The 10,737-nt window shown below is 28.9% G+C and overlaps 2 pseudogenes across 1 annotated transcript; both read left to right on the top strand.

The window, feature by feature from the left end:
- Positions 1 to 172: 172 nt before the first annotated feature.
- On the top strand, positions 173 to 1,969 carry LOC149878001 (uncharacterized; annotated as a pseudogene).
- Positions 1,970 to 3,042: 1,073 nt separating this feature from the next.
- Positions 3,043 to 6,832, top strand: LOC149878002 (uncharacterized; annotated as a pseudogene). Its single transcript, XR_016447666.1, has 5 exons — positions 3,043 to 3,198; positions 3,406 to 3,593; positions 3,860 to 3,925; positions 4,130 to 4,236; positions 6,666 to 6,832. The product of XR_016447666.1 is annotated as an uncharacterized LOC149878002 (transcript).
- The last annotated feature ends 3,905 nt before the right edge of the window (positions 6,833 to 10,737 follow it).

The following is a 10,737-nucleotide window of genomic DNA, read 5'->3' on the forward strand; positions in this document are numbered from 1 at the left end:
TATAATGTTAAATAGCTCTATAAAAAATATAAATCTGGAATTATTGAAGCGACATTAGATGAAAATACAATATTGGCTCAATATTGCGGTCTATATGTAGCTAATATTGGCTATATATTGTTTTACAATACATTCCCAATATTGTAAAACAATATTAGATATATATATCAAAATGTGGACATTTTATATTGGCACAATATTTTCAGCAATATTTAGCCAATCTTGATATAAATATTGCGCCAACATTGCGCCAATATGCCTTGCCACTAGGGTTATGGATTTTGTTTATTATTTTGAATTTCGTTTTATAACCTAAGAATATTATAGCATAACATTATAAGATCAAAAGTATGAAACAAAAATGAAAAATTAGTTCTGTAGTTTCCAAAAAGATTTTTTTAAAAGAGGACCTTTAAAGCTACGGTCACCTTAGCTTAGCTAATTTTAAAGCTAAGCTCATCTTAGCTACACTTTAAAGGTGTAGTAATACTTTTATGATTGTTTTATAAAATTATCAGAATGAAAACTTTACTAATATTAAACTTAAGTTAATTTTTTTTTGTTTTTATAATCACTAGTTTCTCAGCACTGCATATTTCTTTCTTAATAAAGTCACCTGTAAAAAAATTCTACATTTCCAAAATAACGACTCACATTTTGTTTTTCATTTAAAATAATATTCCTGGTTTACCTGTTTAGTTATATTACAATTATAGTATAACTAAATTTATTTTTCAGGTGATGAAGAAGTTGATGTTAATGTTAATGGAAAAAGTAAGAGAGCGTCTATTTCAAAAGACAATATTGTGGATCAACCAAGTAATACTTATTTTTTTAGCTTGAGTTGGTGTTTGTATATATGCATATGCTTTTTATATATTATTTATGTTATTTAAAAATGAATTTTTATTTAAAATACTTTTTGCATATTTAATGTAACGTAATGGTTTTTTATATTGTAGTTAAACCATCTGTATTTCCATAACCACCTCTAAAATTAGACTGAAACTTTCAAACAAACAGCAGCTGCATATCAAATGCACCCCAAATCAATGAAATGGATCAAGTGAGTAAGTTATCAAACTTTAAAAGTTTTTTAATTTGTTTGATGTGACCAATGCAGTTGCTTAAGCTATAATCTTTCTTTTACCATTATCTCTGGATCTTATAACTGTGAAATATGGACTTTGATTAAATATTGCATAAAATTTTTTAAGCCTATATTTTACAACATACATTTTAAAATAGATTCAAAAAAAAACCTTACGGTTTAAAAAAATTAAGTTGGTGTACCAAAATTTTAGTAGTTTTTTTAAAAAACTTTTTCTTATATGAATAATTTAATGTATTTTACAGAGTTCCAGGGAAAAGTTCTCTATCAGCTAGCAAATTTGGCAAATAAAATTAAAGATTTGAGAAAAGCAGTTGAAATGATGGGTATACCAAGTTCAGAGCACTTAGAAAGTGGCAAAGTTCATCTGGAAGTTATTGCTGGACCTATTCAGACTTTGATTGGGTATAGAAATTTAGAGGAGCAGTGTGGAATACTTGTAAATAAAACAACTTTAGTTAGTAAACAGCTCATATTTTCTATTTCAAGTTCAATATCCTGTCATTTAAAGTTTGACTATGATTTTAAATTTTTTATTTAAGACTGTTTGTTTTGATGTCTAAAATAGGTTTTTGCTTTTACTGAATAAGCAGAATTTATATTTTGATTCTAAACTGGAATTCCATATCTATTAAAAACTGCAATTTTAATTATTTATTTGTAGTTTCACCTTCTTTCATGAATTGGGGGAACATCTACTAAAGATACTTCAAAAAATCTCTTAAAATGACTTCTTTCTTATTTTTTTATGTCCCGTTTAAGAATGGATGGAAAGACACACTTAAAAAGCTTCCATTTAGAGACACTGCTTTATGTCAACTTGTTGTTGGTAAAGTATTAACTTTTTTGTTTAACTAAAATCAAATTCAGGTTATAATTCTATTCTTTAATGACTTCAAATCTTTAACACCATTAAAACTATGAAAATAGTTTTTGAAGAGTATGATATAAACCTATGATAGGTTGAATAGGGCTTTCAAAGAGCATAGCGCTATCTGATTAAATTTTTTAAGTATTTCTAAAAAGATTAGTAGAATATAAAAGTAGTGAAGCAATTTAAACGATTTTATTAGTGCTCTATCCACGGCTCCTCTTATACCACTGTTGATTTTTTGTATACCACTGTTAGTTTTATATAACCTGTAAAATAAGTTATTTGGACATGTCCTATTACAATTTTAAATGCATAAATGTATAATCAGATGTTTTCTTATTACTTTTCAGTATTTAGTATGTGTGTTATACTCATACTAAATACTGAAGAGTAATAAAAATTGATCGTTTCATTTACAACATTCGTACAGCGTTTAAAACGAACAATTAGATGGAGTTTAAATTGCATTTAAAATTAACGTTTAGGTAGGGTTTAAACAGAACATTCGAATAACTTATGTTCTAAATCAAAACAAAATTAAATTTAAACATTTTGGGAGAACTTTAATTAAGCATTGATTAAATGTTAGTATGTCCGCATGGTCAAGTTTCAAATTATGGTAAATACCTATAAAGGTTAAGTAGTATTTTTATATTAAATATGTAAAGTTGAGCTTTTTAGTTTGTATTTTGGTTTACATACATAAAATAAGATTCAACCTATATATATATATATATATATAAATATATATATATATATATATATATATATATATATATATATATATATATATATATATATATATATATATATATATATATATATATATATATATACATATACATAAAATTAGCTATGATAATAATCTCTTAAAAAGAAAAAGAAAGGTAAATATATACTCTATATTTAAAATCAACATTAGTATAAAGAAAATGTAATGTTAAAAAAAATATTCATAAAAATTATAAGGTTTGTTCTTGTGAGTTTATTTTTTGTAATAGCATCTATTTTTGCTAAAATTATATTAGGTTGTTTACCACTTAAATCATTTTCAGGCAGTTCATCTGTTAGCATGCCAAAAATAGCCAAAGAAGTGATTCTGTGGTTGAGCCAGAAAATGATTGTATGATATCTTCAGTGATCCCATTGATTTTGCCACTAGACTCTGCGAGTGTACGTGATAAAGTCTTTTTAAACAACAATGATGATAAAGGTAATATAGTTTCTGAGCTTACTCTTTTGCCAGTTTTTTTGTTGTTTTATTTTATTGTTATTTGTTATCAGCAATCTAGAATGACACTGTTCTGTCATTCTAGATTGCTGATAACTTGAAAAAGCCCGATGCTTTGATATGCAGGCTGGAACATTAGTTTGATAAAGATTTTTGACACAGAAATCAATTTATTCTTTTCATATTTAGCATTTCAACTGATGGTTATTCAAAAGTTGGAACAGATCAATACAAGGCTTGACGATCTGTTTAGATTAGTTCATACTTTTAAAGAAAACAAAGATGATGTTTATCATCTTCCCGAACCATTTACTGAGCTTGCAGATTTAATTTACTTTGAGGCAGGGTTAACAAACCCTAAAGAGTTTAAATCATTTGTAAGGTTTTAATTGCTTCACACTAATTATATGAACTGGGTATGAAAAATAAGGCAGCGTGAGTTATTCTAAATTTTATATCAGAAACATTTAAAACATTTTCATGTTTTGAATTCTTTTTTTACTTGAGGTCTGCCATTTTTATAAAATTTGAATGATTTGCGTGTTTTCAAGTTATTAGAAGAATTTATATACATACACACACCCATATATATGCACAGGTTTCAATATATATTATAACCTGAAATATTACTTTTCAATTACAGGTGAAAGAACTTTCTAGACTTGGTGGGAGCAGCGCTAAAAAAATGTGTGACAAATGTATTAAACAGGTATATTTCAATATACCTGTTCAAATCAAATATAAACAGATATGTCTAGACATATCTGTCTACTAACTACTCAGTTGTATTCATGTGTGCTTTTTCAAATCTTAATTGAGATATCCATTGTTGTTTTATTGCATAATTTTATCATGATTTAGTTAATATAGTCTTTACTGTATTTTTTAAATGAAATTTATTTTGCCTTTACAGGTTAATGGCAAATAAACTGCAAGCAAAGTTTAATTTGACTGGATCTAACGCAAAACAAATAAAAAAGATAGGATTTCAAACTTTAAGTATTTACTGAGGAGTTATTGGTATGTGTGTGTGTGTGTCTCTCTCTCTCTCTCTCTCTCTCTCTCTCTCTCTCTCTCTCTCTCTATATATATATATATATATATATATATATATATATATATATATATATATATATATATATATGTATATATATATATATATATATATATATATATATATATATATATATATATATATATATATATATATATATATATATATATGTATATACGCTACCGGCAATTAATTTGAGACCAGCGGTTAAAAACGGTATTTACGTTTTAAAAATAAATACATCTGATTATCATATTTGCACTTCTTTTTTTTGGATCAAAAACAAATAGAGCACAATAAATAAGTGGGTAGAATAGGATATGGGTATTTTGCACCCAAAAATTTGCTTATATACAAAAGTATGCTGACAACAAAAACATTTTTTTTGACTGTTACTTAATTTTGATGAATGACTTGTAATTAATATTGAAAATATAATTTTTCTCATTGGTAGCTTCTTGTAGATACTTTATGTAGATCCACTATAGTATATAATGACTTGCAAATGAATATACAAATATTGTATTATTTAAGCTGTTTATTTTTTTTAAGTTTCTTTTTTGTCGTACTAAAATGGCTTCAGTTCGAGAATTAAGCTTTGGACAGAGAGTTCGCATTGTTTTAATTGATGAAGAAGGTGTTTCAGAAAGAAAAATTGCCTAAAGAATGAAAATATCAAAGACTGGAGTTCACAATACAATTAAGCGTTTCAAGGAAACTGGTCAATATTGTGACTTACCACGACCTGGACAGCCTAGAATAATAGATGAGCATGGTGATCGTCGTATTACGAGATTATCTATGTCAAACAGAAAATTAACAGCTCCGCAAATAATTAGAGAATACAAAAAAACTGCTGAAAAACTTGTTTGTGTCTGGACAATAAGAAACCGTTTGATGAAAGCTAGACTTAGAGGGCATGTAGCTGCCAAAAAACCGTTGCTAAGGAATGCAAACAAGGTGAAACGACTACAATGGGCTCGCAAACATGCCAACTAGACAATAAGTCGATGGAAAACATTAGTATGGAGCGATGAGTCCAAGTTTGAATTATTTGGCAGCATGAGAAGAATACTTGTACGCCGGCACCAGATTGAACGTTATATTCCGCAATGCATTGTGTCTACTGTTAAGCATGGAGGATATTCAATAATGGTATAAGATTGTTTTGCAGGTCACAAAATAGGAGATTTGATCAGAGTTTGTGGAATTATGAAAAAGGAGCAATACCGAGAAACTTTGGAGAATCATGCCGTTCCATCTGGTGGTTCGACGCCAGCCTGTTTATGCAAGATAATGACCCAAAGCAAAAATCTAAACTTTGTACAAATTATCTGGAATCAACTAGTACAAGAAAAAACCCTTACTTAAATGGATTGGCCAGGGCAGTCAACAGACCTCAATCCCATTGAGGTTCTTTGGCATGAAATAGACCGGTATGTGAAGAAGTTCCAAGTAAAATGTGATAAACATTTATGGGAGTTGCAAAAGGCTTGGAAAGCTGAAACCATAGAAACTTTAAACAAATTAATTTTTCGTATGCCAAGAATATGTGAAGCAGTAGTGAAGAAATGTGGTGGTTATTGCGATGAACGCAAAGTTTGAAACTTTTGCAAAACAATAAAGACCTTATAATTTAAATTGTTAATGTTTGTTAAGTTTTCTACTTGTTTAGAAATATTTGTGAAGAAAACTAAATAAAGTATATTTCATGAACTAATTTGTAGTTTCTTCATTCACTGAGATCGAAAAAAACATAAATGAAAATATAACTGATAGATTTAATTGATTTTTAATAAAATTACTTTTTTCTCATGGCTGGTCTCAATTGCCGGTAGTGTATATATATGTATATATATATATATATATATATATATATATATATATATATATATATATATATATATATATATATATATATATATATATATATATGTGTGTGTGTGTGTGTGTGTGTGTGTGTGTGTGTGTGTGTGTGTGTGTGTGTATTTATATATATATGTATATATATATATACACACATTAATATATATTTTATTAGTGTGATGTATGCTTTATCCGAAAGAGTTGCTATCTTGGATAAATTGGATCAATATTAAGTTGTTTTTCCCCCATTATTGATCGTTAAATGTTTACACTCGCTTGTAAACAATATGAAGGTTAATATTAATGCTTGTAAAATGCACGAATATCTTATGGTAATGCTTTGAGATCTCTGCCTGACGGATTCATCCATGTTTATCTATATTCTTATGTCATGTTTCACACAACTTATACAGGTTGTTTTGGAAAACTTAGGTGATCAAGTCAGGAAAAAGTTTTTTTTGTTGAATTTTTTGTTCAATTAAGAACATCGTTTATAGCTGTTAAAAGCTAATAAGTTGTTTTCCTTTAGATGCAGTTACCCGATGTTTTAAGATAAAAAAACACGATGTACGACGGTATATTGCAGATTGTTTGAAGTTTGCACCATTTCGTTTGGATGGTGGAAAGCGAGCATCAAATCAAGAGGAGAGTGTGATGACAGAAGGTGATATAGAAGATGTTGATATTTATGTTTAAGAATGATTTTATCAAGATTGTTTTCCAAATAATTTTTATTTTGTATAGTTTTTTGTTTTATAAATGTTTAAATTATCTTTGTGGTTTTATTTGCTTTCATTTACAGTTTAGTAATCTGCATTTACAAAATGACGATTGGGCAGATCATTTGTTAAACTATAATAAGATATATAAAATAAACTTTTGCAGTCTTTATATTGTATTGAAATTTGATAGGATTTGTTAATGGTCACAATTTAGCTTGAATTAGTAAAGACTTGGATAAACTTTGAAAAAATAGCACAAACAATGATTTTTATCACCCGCACAATATTTCTTACCTATGCAATATTGTTGTTGTGAGTAGAATATTCTACTCACAATGACATTATTGCACATATAAGAAATGCTCGTTGAACCAACTCTAAATCAACGTTAATATAACGTTGATCTGTGGTTTGTTTTCAACGTTTAACTAACGTTTGGTTTCAACGTAGATTTGCGTTTCCATTTTAACCAAAAATTAACGGCTTTTCAACCGTAAATTTGAACCTTTTTTCAACGTTTTTTCAACGTTAATATGCTTGCTGGGATAATGATGTTTTAAATCTTAAACATCGATTTTCTCAGAACAGCCAAAGTCTGACTCTGATCTTTCTTCCAGTGTGGTCTTCAATTATTTCAGCAAACAAGAGGTTTTACTAAGATTGCTAACAAACCAGATCTATGGAACATTTGATAGTCTAACGGAGTTCAACGCCAGAGTAATAGCAAATAAGAGCTTAATAAAATTTTGTCATTCGAAATGCTACTTAAGGTTTTACTTAGCCGTTCATTATTCTGATGCATGCTTGTTCAAAAAAATATTTTGAACACTAAAAACCTAAATGTGAATGCCTGAGCTTTTTCACAAAGAAAAAACCATATTCAAAGCAATAAGATACGGGTAACCAAAGCTATAAACTTTGACTATCGCTTTTTCCTCTGTGACCTTCATATAAAATGTCTTATCTTTTTCTTAAAGTTGTATTATGTTCGTGAGCTGAAAAAACTTATTCCAAAATGAGTTTTTAGAAGCTGTAACTTTCAACTGTTTGAGGTAGTTTTTGTTTGTTGAGTAGTTATATTTATTTTACTTCTTTATATTACTTTTGTTTCTTTATATTACTTTTGTTTCTTTATATTACTTTTGTTTCTTTATATTACTTTTGTTTCTTTATATTACTTTTGTTTCTTTATATTACTTTTGTTTCTTTATATTACTTTTGTATCTTTATAATACTCTTATTTCTCAATAGCATACCTTTCTAAAACTGGAGCTAAAACCATTAGTAAATGTACCAGGCCTAATTTTTATATTTTGGACATAACTGTCCGTTACAATTCCATTTCAGTATATTCAACTCTAAGATTGCAGCCCCCTCTTTACTCTAAGAAATTTACTCACTGATAGTAAAAGTTTCCTTTACATGCTGCATTTAATTAAATTAAACTACAATTTAAAAAATGTTGCTCGGAATTCTGCAATAATGGTTTTGCACCGCAGCTACTATTAGTGTGGTTCTGGGAAAAAAATTACTTTAACTACTTTTTTGTCAGAATAATCCCACTCGTAAAATTAAGAAAGTATTGGCTTTTTTTTATTTGAAAATTTGAATTGAATTTAGATTTCTATTGCGATGGTAGATATTAGCTTCTTACCAACACACCTAGTAACCGAGCATCAAAGTTAAACTAATTCAGTCGAAGATATATTCACCTTGTACATAAAGTTTAAACGCACTTGTTTTTTTTGCAAGTATAATTTTAAGAAATGATATCCCGATAATTTGATCAGATGTGGTCCGCATTTTCATGTTTATTAATAATGACGGTTAAGTATTACAATTTAGAGAGGAAAAAAAATCCAAGAATGTCATAAAGGAGGAGGAGGGTGAAGAGGAAATTTACGGAGCAATAAAGTTCTTTCAATTTTTTGAAATAAAGTTTAAACGAACTTTGATAAGAAAACTCGTAAATCTCGTTAATTAATTGATTTTTTCTTGCAGTCTTTAGAATTTTCATCACTTAACAGCCTGTTAGCGTTAGGCATTTGCATCTTTATTCTTATTTTGTTTTGCATAAAAATTGCTGAAGATTCGATTTGAATCGAACCTTCAGCAATTTTTAACTGATAAAGCTTTGTCAAAAGATCATACTTTCATGGGTAAAAGAGTCTCAAAGACCTGTCTCATTGAATATCAACTGGCAAGTAATTGGCATGCATAAAATGAAAATAAACAATTGACAAATTGGCAGACACTTAAGTATTTCTAAATTCAGCGTTCACACAACAATAAAAAATTGCTTATCGACTGGTAGTGTCGATAACAAACCTCATCTTTGGGGTCCAAAAAAACTGTCAGCTTGCGATAAAAACATGCTCTATATGCTAAACAGATGCAACCCAAAAGCAGGAGTTTCAGCTTTGAGTGTAGAAATCCAAAGCTCGCATCTAGACAAAAAATTCTAAAATAAGTAATACCGAGTTTTGAAAACAAATATTATCAAATTTCGAAATTATTAACAGGAAAAACAAAAGATTTGTTTGTTGTAAAGTACCAAAAAAATATTTGAAGCAACACAAACATAGCCGTATTAAAAAAAATGGTGGCTCTGTCGGCATTTGGGGATGCATATCTGGCTCAGGCGTTAGCTGTCATAAAATAAACTAAGGGAGACTAAACCAGTGTATGTATTGTGAGATTTTGGAAAATTAGCTTATCCTTAGCCGCAATTTATTCTAGGTTGATCAAAACTGGTTATTTCAACAAGAGAATGCTCCATGACATAAAACGCATTCAATCATTATTTTGTTGAAAGTAATATTTTACTTATGACTTGACCAGCTCAATCAACTGACTTAAACCGGATCGAAAGTTTATGGAGTTGGATGGATTATCAAAATAAAATAACTTGTCACGAAATGCTTAAAAAAGAACTCACAAAACTATGGTTTGAAAAACCAATCAAGATGATTGAAAATCTTATTTAATCAATGCAAAGGCTATTACAAGCATGTATCAAAAACAACGGTGGTCATATCTCATATTAATTTATTTTCATAAAAACAAATTGGCAGGTGTGTTTTAACTTTGGCAGGTGTGTAAAAGATTGTTCATTTAATAAAATAAAGTAAAATGATTACTATTGTTGTGAACACTAATATACCTTAAATTAAAAAAAATTTGACTTCTCAATAAATAGTGTTATCACCTCTTGATGTTATTACAACCTGACAGCACCGAGGCATACTTTCAATTAGAGAACTAATCGTTTCTTGAGGAATATCTTCCCACACGTGGATAAGACTTTATCGCAGCTCGTCTATGGTGTTAGGTGGTGGATGATGGCATCTAACACGACATTCCATTATGTCCCAAAGATGCACTATTGGGTTCATATCTGGACTGCAGGGTGGCCACTCCAAAACTTCAATATTAACATTGTTTAAGTATTTAGTAACAAAAAGTACCGTATGTGGTTCACCATTATTCTCCATAAAAAAGAATCCATCTCCTACTACGGTGCGAAAGATACCATCAAAGGTTCTAAAATGTCTGCTATGTGTCGCTAAGAAGTCAGACGTCCACCATTAATAACAAAAAGCTCTTTGCTAGCTGTTAAAGATATTTCGCCCAATACCATCAAGGGATCTCCATGTAAAGTAGTTTTTCAAATGTTACAAGCGAAATAACTTTCATTTGGTCTTCTGCACTCTCTTGGTGGGCGATCAGAACTCATAAGACAAAATCTTGACTTATCTGTAAATAAGACCTGTCCCTAAACAAACTTCTAGGGAAGCTAAGATTTTTTACTCAAGCATTTATATCTGTATTTATAGTCTTGCCTAAGAGGCCATACCTTAAAGAGATCTATATTGCAAA

This window comes from Hydra viridissima, unplaced genomic scaffold (genome assembly GCF_058129835.1).
Source record: "Hydra viridissima isolate aposymbiotic clone 2 unplaced genomic scaffold, HvirCarnegie_v1 scaffold_15, whole genome shotgun sequence".
Classification (NCBI taxonomy): domain Eukaryota; kingdom Metazoa; phylum Cnidaria; class Hydrozoa; order Anthoathecata; family Hydridae; genus Hydra; species Hydra viridissima.